This window comes from Mobula hypostoma, chromosome 2 (genome assembly GCF_963921235.1).
Source record: "Mobula hypostoma chromosome 2, sMobHyp1.1, whole genome shotgun sequence".
Classification (NCBI taxonomy): Eukaryota; Metazoa; Chordata; class Chondrichthyes; order Myliobatiformes; family Myliobatidae; genus Mobula; species Mobula hypostoma.
Genome location: NC_086098.1, coordinates 199,202,333 through 199,215,490, shown reverse-complemented (window position 1 = coordinate 199,215,490; position 13,158 = coordinate 199,202,333). Strand labels below are relative to the sequence as shown.

The 13,158-nt window shown below is 44.1% G+C and overlaps 1 long non-coding RNA gene across 1 annotated transcript in view; it reads left to right on the top strand.

The window, feature by feature from the left end:
* LOC134342797 (uncharacterized) overlaps positions 1 to 13,158 on the top strand; it is an 85,844-nt gene that overhangs the window by 15,122 nt on the left and 57,564 nt on the right. Inside the window, exon 2 of the long non-coding RNA XR_010017098.1 lies at positions 2,798 to 2,908. This is a non-coding gene — a long non-coding RNA (uncharacterized LOC134342797). The remainder of the gene's footprint in view (positions 1 to 2,797; positions 2,909 to 13,158) is intronic.

Genomic DNA, 13,158 nt, shown 5'->3' with positions numbered 1-13,158 from the left:
TACCCACATAAGACAAAGGAGCAGAATTAGGCAATTAAGCCCATTGAGCCTGCTCTGCCATTCCATCAGATATACCAATCCTACTCACCAGCACTTGGTCCATAGCCATTTACACCCTATTAATTCACATGCCCATCCACAGTTTTTTAGATGTTGTTATAGTGGCATAACAAACATAGAGGAGCACAACAAATGTAGAACAGAAACAAAGGAAGTTAGGAATTGTAGTTTTTATTCAAGATGACTACTGCTGATATTTAAGTTGGCTTCTAAAGCACTGAAAGATTGCAATTCATATCTTCTCTGCAGTTACTTTATATGGATCGGTTTGTGTTCGATTTAAATTGTGAGTACTCGCATTATTCTGTAGGTACAGAATACAGAACAGTTGAAGAAGGTTTTTATACTTAGGAGATTTTTATTAATATAAGACATAGCAGACAAAACAAAGTGGTTGCCAGACAAATATCTGTGAATTTACTTTCTTTATTTCATCTATAAAATATGGGCTGTAAACAAAAGTTGTTAATTTGTTGCCATTTATTGATTTCTTGGTATTGATTGATTGATTGATATAAAATAGCAATCAATTCCCTTGTACCTAATTGATATAAAAATTAATCCTAAATGGTTTTCAAACTACAATGCCAAGCATAGGTAATTTATTCAAGATTTTCCCACACTATTATCAATAAAACTAATTTGCTGATTATTATCACATTGTGGTTATAGGACCTTCTTATTTGTAAATCACAATGGTGTCTACACTGACAAATGTAATTTATTAACTGTTAAACAGTGTAAAATATCCCAAAGCTCAAAAAGACATTATCTAAATGCAAGTTATTTTAATGTGTTTGTTGCAATGTTAGTCAAACTCTCAAGCCCAGAAAAAGAAAAATTATGTTATATGCAATTTCAAAAATGCTTTAAATGCTTTCAATATCTTTTATTTCTGCTTCAATAAATCTAATCCTTTCCCCCTCCTTGCCTCTCAGCTTAAACTTCCAGCAAGTTACAGTACTTAAAAAGTTCTAGTGAAAGGTCTTCTCTATGAAACATGAATCATGTTTCTCTTTCCACAGAAGCTTTCTAACCCGCTAAGTGTTTTCTGGTTTTATAACACACGTGTTATAAAGCAACATGTAAATTCCTATCTTTCTTCAATCAAAGTAACAAGAAAGTCACTTTGTTTCAATTCTGTCTGTAATACATCTGGTACACATCTGTCACACTTCAAAGTGTCATATTTGATCCTGACTGATTCAAACATCAATTTCAATTAAGTTTATCAAATTATATAATTGGACATGTGGAAAATGTAAATATATATTTTGATTTTTATTAATCTTCACTTAATCACAAATGAACTGTTAGGAAACATACCAGTTAAGAGCAACAAATTTTCCAATTTCCCAACAATACAATATACCAACCTAGAGGTATTAAAATTAATCAACCAATCAAGATTGCACAGTCTAGAAACGTCACCACAAAGTCCACGATAAGCAATTATTCATTCAAATATTTCTGGAAAATCCATTGTTTTACAACTATGTTTTTCAGAAGGGGAAGAAAGTAACTTACAAGATAACAAATTTACCTGTAAACTAACTTAGCTCCTGTTTAATTGCTAAACTTACTGTGAGATCTGCCCAAGTGTTTTGCTGTCTGCCAACTCTTCCTGAGAGCTTCCTGCTCTAATTGCTTCCTGGCCTAAGTGTTTCTTGTTGCGCTTCGTTCCTCTTGAAGTGTTTCTTCTCCTCAGAGCTTGCTGACCGATCCTGAGTGCTTTCTTTAGGGCATAACATCCTACTTCCAAACTGTTTTTCTTTTTGCTCAGAAACCCGGATTCTCCATTGCCTCTGACTGAACCAGTACATGCATCTTAAGGCTTTCTTCTTCTTTCAGTCAGGTTTGCACTATGATTAGCTAAAGCTTAGCTTTATTATTTGTCACATGAATGTCAAAACATACAGAGAAACGTCAAAGACCAGCACAGTTCAAGGATGGACTGGGGGCAGCCTGCAAGTGTTGCCATAGTCTAGCGCTAACAAAACATGCCAACCATTTACTAACCCTAACTTCTATATCTTTGGAATGGAGGAAGGAAACTGCATAACTGGAAGAAACCCATGGGGTCACAGAGAGAATGTACAAATTCCTTCAAGACAGTGGTGAGAATTCAACCCCAATTGCTGATTGCTGATGCTGAAAAGCACTGTGTTAACTGCTACACTAATCTTGCCATCACGGTACGCCATGGGCTGTGGGGTAAGATTTTCCCTTTCCACCCAGCCCATTCCAAGCTTTCTGGATATCTTCCTTATTTTGTCTTTCATGGACTAGCCTACCATGTTCCTATTATCAGCACTGGATTTTTCTTTGTCTTTAATATCCCTTACAGTTATCTTTGCAATTCTTTTGGATTAGGATTATTTATGAATTTTATACTATAATAGCAATCACATTTTGAACTAATGTTTAATGTTTAAAGGAAGGAAAAGTGATTTCAAACCCCATAAATTACTGTAAAATAATATTTTCCCCTCTGAGATTCCATGAGAACACCCCAGCTATTTTAATCCCTGCTTCCTTGTGGTGCTATTGTTTCTTGGTAATTCTTTGCCTGGCAGCACGTCTGTTCAATTGATCTATTTGGATTTATTCACAGTGTCTGATGTACAAAGATTATATCAGAATTTTTATATATTATACTAGAATGTGTTCTCAAATTAATGTTGATGCTTTTGTGAGGGTTTATCCATCTTGTTTTTTTTCTCTCTGTCACTAACAGCAGGAACTTGATTCCAGTCATTTCATCAGCAAGTGTGGCCAATAAGCTGTGAACAGACAACTGCCTGTAGTCCAGCTTCTATGTTAGTTTATTTCAAAAGATATCTCCAGTGTAAGTATTAGAGTGAGTATTTTCCTTACTTGTAAGTTCATTTTAGAAAAATCTTTATGTGGATAAAATATGCAACATAAATACCAGTGAAGTTACAAAGAGAACATCGCAGTGAATTTCAAATGCATCCCAGCCACAGCTGGAGGTCAGAGATTTGGTTTAACAGTTCTGCACCAAACGTCTGTATAAGAATATAAGCTCCAGTTCCTAAACTGTAGCTTATGGAGGAATTTAAAGTGGGGGCTTATATGGGAGGCAGGGTTTGAGGGTCGGCACAACATTGTGGGCCGAAGGGCCTGTACTGTGCTGTACTATTCTATGTTCTATCTTCTAAACTGCTTTGTAAATCATGAAAGCAGGAATATTCATCAACAGGTGCTGCTCAAGCTGTTAACCAAATAAACCTGAAGAGAAAAACTCATTTTGCTTTTGAATTAGGGCAGGGTCTGTGTCAGTGTCACTGACTGCTCAGGTCTCTGTTTTGCTTCGTCGCTTTGCATGTGAACTAGCTAGAACATGCAAAGGTCAGTAGACAGGAAAGACTGAGTAAATGGGGCTTTAAGTTGGTGTATTATGGCAGGTTTTCTTTGGAGATGCAACCTTCTCCACTTGGAGAACAGTTTTAGTCGGTTTCCTTTCAAAAATGAGGGTTTGATGAAAAGAAATGAGAGCAACTACTGTACGCATGTTATTATGTACGTACATAATAAAGGACTTCATTTCCCTGTGTGCAATGTGGGACGTTTACCCTGTGTCACAAATGACATTGGTGAGATGGTCACATTCACTCCTGTTGGGCAGAAGCCATTACTGGAGTATCTTGTGAATAATTAAATATGCGCTAGTGTTTTTACCCAAGCTGTTTGTCTTTACGAAGACAAACAAAAAATGGTGTTAGAAGTCGTCATGAGGTCTAAACTTGGAGCATAAATGAACAGTGTGTGGCTGAGAAAGTGACGCTAGTTCCAAAAGAGAGAATGATGCACCATCAATAACTCCAAAAGACTGGAAGTGGAGTAAATACTGAAGGGCTTTTATTAGCAGTAAAATGTTACCTCCATCATTCTGAGTATCTGCCCCGGACTGAGGGAGGAGCAATGGTGCAATCGCCTTTATTCAGGGGTCTGTGGGAGGAGCCACAGAAGCAGTCAGCAGAGGGGCGTGTCCAGACAGGTAACCCAGTTACAACATAGATATATGGTTTACCACATTCACCCCTCCTTTTCTTAAAAGAGTCCCGCGGGGTGAAGTGCCTGACAATATTTAAAACAAGTAAATTTACAGGTCAAGTCTATCAGGCGGTCGAGTCCGTCGCTGTGATCTACGTAGCACCAGTGGTAATTGCACTGGCCACGACAGTTGTGCTGGCTCCGGCCTGACTTCAGGTGCCAGCACGTTAGGCGTCGGTAATCCCTCGTGCGTGTGTGTCGCGCCCGGTATGGGAGTGTCGTATGGTGTCTGTGTAGGGCTTGGAGTGCGCGGTGTCTCGTGGGTATATATTTCGGTAGATATGAGGTTGATAGTCACCATGGAGTGTTCAGGGTAGGGGCCCGGTCATGGATGGATACCGTGTCCTCCCGCCCATCAGGTAAAACCACATAGGCATACTGGGGGTTCGCATGAAGTAAGTGAACCCTCTCAACCATCGGGGAGTATTTATTGCTCCTCGCATGTTTCCAGAGCAGCACTGGCCCCGGGGACGTCAGCCAAGTTGGTAGGGTGGTTCCAGTGGTCGACTTTCTGGGCAAAGAAAAGAGCCGCTCATGAGGGGTGGCATTGGTGGACGTGCATAACAGGGAGCGGATGGAGTGGAGTGCCTCGGGAAGGACCTCCTGCCAGCGGGAGACCAGCAGTCCCTTTGACCTGAGGGCTAAGGGTGTGGCCTTCCACACTGTGGCATTCTCCTTCTCCACCTGTCGATTCCCCTGGGCATTATAGCTCGTGGTCCTACTAGTTGCAATTCCCCAAGCCAGCAGGTATTGGTGCAGCTCGTCACTCATAAACGAGGACCCTCTGTCACTGTGGATATAGCATGGGTATCCGGACAGAGTGAAGAGCTTGCGCAGGGCTTTTATAACTGATGTGCTAGTGGTATCAGGGCAGGGGATGGCGAAGGGGAACCGCGAGTACTCGTCGATATCGTTAGGAAAGTACACATTGCGGTCGGTGGAGGGAGGGGGGCCCTTAAAATCGACACTCAGTCGCTCAAAGGGGCGGGTGGCCTTGATTAGTTGTGCCTTTTCGGGTCGGTAGAAGTGCGGTTTGCACTCTGTGCAGACTTGGCAGTCCCTGGTCATCATCCTGATCTCCTCAAGGGAGTAAGGCAGGTTCCGGGCTTTCACGAAGTGGAAAAGTCAGGTGACCCCTGGGTGGCAAAGATCTACATGTAGGGCGTATAGCCAGTCGATCTGCATGCTGGCGCACGTTCCCCGGGATAGGGCATCGGAGGGCTCATTGAGTTTCCCATGATGTCATAGTTGAAGGTGGAGAGTTCGATTCTCCACCTCAGAATTTTATCATTTTTGATTTTGTCCCACTGTTGGTTACTAAACATGAATGTGACTGAGTGCTGGTCAGTCAGCAGGGTGAACTTTTTGCCAGCGAGATGGTGCCTCCAGTACCTAATAGCTTCCACTATGGCCTGGGCCTCTTTTTCACCGCGGAGTGCTGAATTTCAGGGCCTTGAAGGGTACGGGAGAAGAACGCCACTGGTCTTCCTGCCTGGTTGAGGGTAGCAGCCAGTGCGAAGTCAGAGGCGTCACTCTCTACTTGGAAGGAATGGCCTCATCCACCGCATGCATTACTGGTTTAGCAATGTCCCCTTTTGTGCGACTGAAGGCCGCGCGGGCCTCGGCTGAGAGGGGGAATGTGGTGGACTTGACCAGGGGGCGGGCCTTGTCCGCGTAGTTAGAGACCCATTGGGCGTAATGTGAAAAGTAGCCCAGGCAACTTTTGAGGGCTCTGAGGGTATTGGGAAGAGGGAGTTCCAACAGGGGGTGCATACGGTCAGGGTCAGGGCCAATGACTCCATTCTCCACAACACACCCAAGGATAGCAAGTCAGATGGTCCCAAACACACACTTGTCCTTGTTATAGGTGAGATTGAAAGCTTTGGCCGCTTGGAGAAATTTTTGGAGGTTGTTGTCGTGATCCTGCTGGTCGTGACCGCAGATGGTGATGTTATCCAGATATGGGAACGTGGCCTTCAGTTGGCACTGGTCCACCATCCGGTCCATTTCCCTCTGGAAGACAGATACACCATTCGTGACACCAAAGGGGACACGCAGGAATTGATAAAGCCTGCTGTCCGCCTCGAAGGCAGTGTAAGGGCGGTCCTCCCGGCAGATGGGGATCTGATGGTAAGCGGATTTTAGGTCTATGGTCGAGTACACCTTGTAGTGTGCTATCTGATTAACCAAATCCGCGATGCGGGGTAGAGGGTGCATGTCGAGCTGTGTGAACCTATTGATGGTCTGGCTATAGTCCACAACCATCCTATTTTTCTCCCCGTTCTGAACAACGACCACCTGCGCCCTGCAAGGACTTGTGCTTGCCTCAATGACCCCCTCCCTGAGCAGCCGCTGCGCCTCCGACTTAATGAAAGCTCTGTCCCCCTCACTGTACCTCCTGCTTTTAGTTGCCACAGGTTTACAGTCGGGGGTCAGGTTGGCGAACAGCGATGGGGGAGGGATCCTGAGGGTGGAGAGGCCACAAGTGGTGTCGGTAGTGCAGCTGTTGGCATGTTGTTGGGTGGGATGTGCGGGTCGGTGTGTGTGGGTGGTCAGTAGTGGGGTATGTGACGTATTCCTACAAAACTGAGGATTTACGACAGTGATTGGTGGGAGGGGCCCATCATACTCCATTGTCACGCTTTTCAGGTGGCCCTGGAAGTCCAACCCCAAGAGCACAGGGGCGCACAGTTGAGGCATGACCAGTAATGTAAAGTCTCGATATTCTGTGCCCTGCACCACTAGCGTTGCTACACAACCCCCCCCGGATGTCTGTTGTATGCGACCCGGAAGCCATGGCGACCCTCTGACTTACCGGCCGTATCGCGAGTCTGCAATGCTGCACCGTGTCCGGGTGGATAAAACTCTCTCTGCTGCCCGTGTCAAACAGGCAGCTTGTCCTGTGCCCCTCCACCAGGATGTCCATCATTGACCTTGCGAGCTGGTGGGGAGCGCTTTGGTCAAGGGTCACGGAGGCCAGGGTTGAGTCACTGTCTTGGTCCAGCGCGGTGGGATGCCCCGTGAACACCCGTTGGTCGTAGGCGGTGGGAGGTGGCACCGACCAAGATGGCAGCCCCCATGTCTCGCACGTGGTGGCAGTGTGCAGGCAAGATGGCGACCCCCATGTCTCGAACGTGGTGGCAGCGTGCAGGCAAGATGGCGGCCCCCATGCCTCGCACGCGGCGCTGCTCGATCCCGCTCGCAGTTTGGACTTACAGACCTTGGCGAAGTGGCCCTTCTTTCCGCAGCTGGAGCAGGTAGCTTCTCGGGCCAGGCAGCGTTTCCGGGGGTGCTTCTTGAGTCCGCAGAAGTAGCACTTCACGGACTTGCGACTGGCAGCAGCCGAGGTCGATTCGCCGGCAGGTTGCAGGGTCTGCGGTGTCCACGAGGCCATCGGGGGATCGCGTACCTGGAGAGCCTCAGAGTTGTGCAGAGTGGCCTCCAGCCTGTCGGCCAGCTCAATCACCGAACGTAAGGTAAGATCAGCTTGTTCCAGCAGCCGCTGGCGCACATACACTGACCTGGTCCCTGTGACAAAGGCGTCTCTCACTAGGAGCTCCGCATGCTGTTCTGCCATCAGTTCTTGACAGCCACAGGTCCGCATGAGTGTCTGTAGGGCCTGGACGAACTCAGCACTTGACTCCCCGGGCTGCTGTTGCCATGTTGCTAAGTGATGCCACGCATAGATGGTGTTTACTGGCCACAGGTATTGTCTTTTGAGGGCGTTCATTGTGCCGTCGTAGCTCAGCTGGTCTCTGATCATCGAGTAGACTCGTGGACTGACCCTGGAGAGTAGAACTCTGTGCTTCGCTGTGGACTCGGTCACTCCAATCTCCTCTAAGTATGATTCGAAGCAAGCCAGCCAGAGTTCGAAAGTGTTTCCAGCTTCAGGTGTTTGCGGGTCGAGTTCAAACTTGTCGGGGCTCAGAGAGCGTTCCATGCTTTAAAATTACTGCGAATAAAATTGATGCACCATCAGTAACTCCAAAAGACTGGAAGTAGAGTAAGTACTAGAAGGCTTTTATTAGAAGTAAAATGTGACCTCCATCATGCTGAGTATCTGCCCCTGGACTGAGGAGGAGGAGCAATGGTGCAATCGCCTTTATTTAGGGTTCTGTGGGAGGAGCCACAGGATCAGTCAGCAGAGGGGCGTGTCCAGACAGGTAACCCAGTTACAACATGTATACATGGTTTACCACAGAGAAGCTGCCACCCAGAGAGCACATTGTGTCCTGAAGCCTCCGTTGTTTACCGAATTCAACAAGAGAGATTCAGGTGAGGGCCCAACAATTCCACACGGATAAGCTAGGCTCTCCCACACCCATGCGGTTTACTGGCAATCAAACTGATAGCTGGAAACACTTCAAACAGTGATTCAATGTACATTTAGCAGCGAGTAGAGACAGATGTGTGGATGAAAAATTGAAGGTCTATCTTTCTGCACATAATTGGTGAAGATGCTTTGGACGCCTACAACAGCTTTCAAATTGACAAGACAGCTTTTACATTGGACACTCTGATGACAAAATTTGAGGAGTATTTTGTCCCAAGTGTCAACATCACCTTTGAAAGGTACAAGTTATTTTCCTGTGACTAGAAACAAGGTGCTAGTTTTGACCAATACTTAGTTGAGCTTCACACCCAGAGTAAATCCTGTGAGTTTGTAGTTTTGAAAGACTCACTAGTTAGTGACAAAATAGTTTGTGGAACTTCAAATAATGGGCTTAGAGAAAGATTGCTTCATGAAAAAGTTTTAACATCGGAAAAGACTATGGATATATGTAGGACAGCAGAGACTACACGATTGCAAACTAAGGAGCTGCACAGGACAGAAACAACAGTGGAAGGGGGCAGAGTACAAGCTGTTTCCAAAGCAACAGCAAAGCAAAGAGATAGGCTCAGACAGTAACTGCAGCAAATGTCGAGATAGGCACATCCCAAAGACACATCCTGCTTATGGAAAGTCCTGCAATAATTGTGGGAAGAAGAAAGATGCACACTGTTGCTGAAGAAATATAGGAAGTCTTTGTTGATTCTCTACAGGCTGTTAGTGCTGGTAAAACAGAATGGATTGTTCCAGTGACTGAATGAGACAGTAATTCCATTCAAGCTTGACACCGGAGCCCAAGTGAATCTATTACCCATGGATGATTACAAACTCTCAAAGTAATGAACCACATTTACCCAGTTAAGTTAGAAGTGACAAGCTATACTGGAGAGAGCATTCCAGTAAAAGAGGGCTATGTAGTGACCTTCAAGCACAAGGGGCAGCACATAAAGGCACAACTACTGATTGCAGAAAAGGGAGTACAGCCAATATTAGGTGTGAGTGCACATGAAAAGAGTTTTGGTAGTGGCTTCACAGTCCAAAGATGACCACACTTCACTTCTGGAAGAGTACGCAGATGTCTTTGAGGGGCTTGGATGCTTACCTGGTATACACAAAATCCATATAGATGAGACAGTGGATCCTGTTGTCTATGTATGCAGGAAAGTATGCAGGAAACTCAAACAAGAACTAGCATATATGGAACCAATAAATGTCATACAGAAAATTGAAGAACGAGCAGAATGGGTGAGCTCATTGGTACCAAGACATTTCAATAAAGCCACCAAGACAGAGCATTTTAAATTGCCAACATGGGAGGAGATCATGTCCCGGTTTGCAGGTGCCAAGTGGATTAGCAAATTCAATGCATCATCTGCGCTTTGTCAAAGGGAGCTTGATGAAGCAAGTTCGAGACTATGTACTTTTTACACACCAGAGGGAAGATATCACTTTCTTCAGTTACTGTATGGGATTTTGCCCACACTAGAAGTCTACCATAAAACCATCCACGTTATCTTTGAAAGCATACCTGGTGTTGAGACCATGATTGATAACCACATTGTTTGCGGGTCTACCAAGGACAGGCATGATGCACAACTGAGACAGGTGCTTGATGTGGCACAGAATATCAGTTTGAATACTAGAAATGTGAGCTTGGTGTTAAGACACTGACTTTCATAGCAGATGTCATATCAGAAGAGGGAGTGAAGGCTGACCCAAGAAAATGTCAGGCAATGACAACATGAAAAGGCCCCAAAACGAGGAGGATGTGAAACATTTCCTGGGGATGGTGACTTACCTGGCTAAGTTCATCCCATAACTGTCTACTGTGTCATCACCACTTAGGTCACTCTTTGAGGAGCAAAATGAGTGGATTTAGTCTCACTAGCAAGAAGAGTATTTCAAGAGGCTGAAGAGAATGCTCAGCGAAGAGCCCATGCTGAAGTTTTATGATCTGAAAAGGTGTACTAGGATCTCAGCTGATGCATCCCAGTATGGCCGTGGTGGTGCAGTACTACTGCAGCAGCATGATGACACATGGCAACCTGTAGCCTTTGCATCAAGGGCTTTAACAAGTCCAGAAGTCAACTATGCACAGACAGAGAAAGAGCTTCTTGCCAGCACATATACACGTGAAAGATTCCATCAGTTAATCTATAGACAAGCTTTTGAAATGGAGACAGACCATAAACCACTGGTCTCAATTATGTTCAAACTACTGAATGACTGTCTCATGAGGATACAACGCATGTTGATAGGGCTGTAGAAATATGGCGTGAAGATTATCTACACACCGGGAAAATACACGTTTGTATATGTTTGCTGCTGATGTGTTGTCTCAAGCAGTCAGCAAGAAAGAAAAGAGTGACCAAGAGATTAAGGCTGATATACAGGTCTATAGTAACATTATTGTTGCCTTGATTCCAGTATCTCCCAATAGAACAGAGAAGATTAGGACAGCATCAGCAACAGATGAGACAATGAAAGTACTCAAAGAGACAATGCAGAAAGGATGGCCAGCAACTAAGAATGACTGTCCAATGTGTATTCGGGATTATTGGGCATGCAAAGCAGAACTGTCAGTAATGGAAGACATGGTCTTCAAAGGGAACAGGCTTGTGATTCCAGTGTCACTACACAAGGAAATGCTCCAGAAGATACATGAAGGGCATCTTGGTGAGGAAAAATGTAAACAAAGACTCGTGAAGTGATGAACCAAGGCATCAGCCAGATCATTGCTTCAGATGAAATATGTCTTACCTACAAACCAAAGCAGCAAGCAGAACTTCTTACACCACACCCTGTACCAGACAGGCTGTATTTCAAATTTGGAGTGGATTTGTTTGAATGTAATGGGAAGAGTTGTATTGTTCTAACAGACTTCTTTTCAAATTACGCAGAAGTTGCAACACTGCATTCAATGTCCAGCAAAGCGGCCATTGTCTACCTGAAAGCTGTGTTTTCAAGGTAGTATCAGAGAATGTCCCACAATTTTCAAGTTATGAATTCAATTCCATTGCAAATAATTGGGGGTTTCGACATACAACTTCTAGCAGATAGTTCATTCAAGGTAGTGAAGGGCCCCATGAAGAATGTGCAAGATAAATGAGAGGACTTACACAAAAGTCTGATGATTTACAGAAGTGCGTCACTGCAGAATGGCCTTTCACCAGCCCAAATGCTGCTGGGTCATTTATACGTACTAACCTCCCAGTGTACAAATACCTGTTGACACTTAAACGAGCACACAAGCTCAAATTGGCTATAGAGAAAGGGAAAGAAAAACAGAAACAGTATCACAAGCCAGCAAAAAGCCTACCAGCCCTGAAGCCTGGAGATCAGATGCAAATCCGAGATCATGATTCTGGCACATGGTCCATGCAAGGCTCCACACTCCTACCGGATCCAGGTGGAGCGTGGAAGACTACTGAAGAGGAACTATGTGAATCTTTGACCACAAGCTCCAACACAGAGGTGTGACACGTCACCTGTTAGTACACCAAAGGGACCAGCCGATGTGAAAAAAAAACTTATCTATCAGAGTTCTTAGAAAGACACCAATATTAACACAGCAAGTGAAAGCAATACATCTGTGGAGACAAACAGCAGACCAGGAAGGATCATCAAACCACCTCAGAGACTGATTGAGAGTTGATGAAAGAATAAGGGACTGCATTTGCTCATTACAATTGAAGTTAATGTAAATATCTTTGTTGGAAAGCATTATTGTTTCTTGCAGGTTTACGATGACATCGTATTGTATTTGTTTTTTTTTCCTTAAAGGGGGGAAGTGTGTTATTATATGTGTATATAATAAAGAACTTCAGTTCTTAGTGTGCAATGTGGGCTGGTCACTTGGAACCAAAAATGACATTGGTGAGCTGGTCACTTGCGCGCGTGTCGGGCAGAAGCAATTACTGGAATGTTCTGTGAATAATTAAAGATGTACTATCATTTTTACCTGGCTGTTTGTCTTTATTAAGAACAAAAGTAACACTTCCCAACAAACAGTTCCTGCCATTTCCATAACTTACATATTACTATTTAACTATTTATGGTTCTATTACTATTTATTATTTATGGTGCAACTGTAATGAAAACTGCTTTCCCCCGGGATCAATAAAGTCTGACTATGACTATGACTATGACAATAAATCACCATCTCTGTCATTGTCAGTTCATCAAGTCAGCTGGCAATGACCCTCAATAAGCTGAAAGGAGTTCACCCCTTTCACAGAGATGTTTGCATTGCTTTTGATGCAGCTCACAACATTACTCAGTTTTCCTGAAAACAAGTTACTGATCCTGTACTGCTGTCATCTTTTCCTAAAGATTAGTAATTTCACATTTTAGTTATAGAAAGTATATCCAACAGTTACATAATTTCACAATGTAATAACATACAGTAACTTGAAACATTTTCAAGCAAATCTTCCTTACAAGCGTATTGTTCTCCTGTTGAGAATTCTGTCTATACCTTTAGTTCTAATCTCCAAGAAAAAAATGTCAAAACATAGGGACTGGTTATGTCCCTCCCATAGGAGTGTACACCCATTGGTGTGCTGTAACTTAACATTTTGATAACATTCTGCATAATGTTCTTTCCATTTTGGTGGTTCTGAACTCGGGGTATAATTATTCAGGACATCCACCTTTACTTTATTAAGGATTGTACCTGACTGAGAAGAATT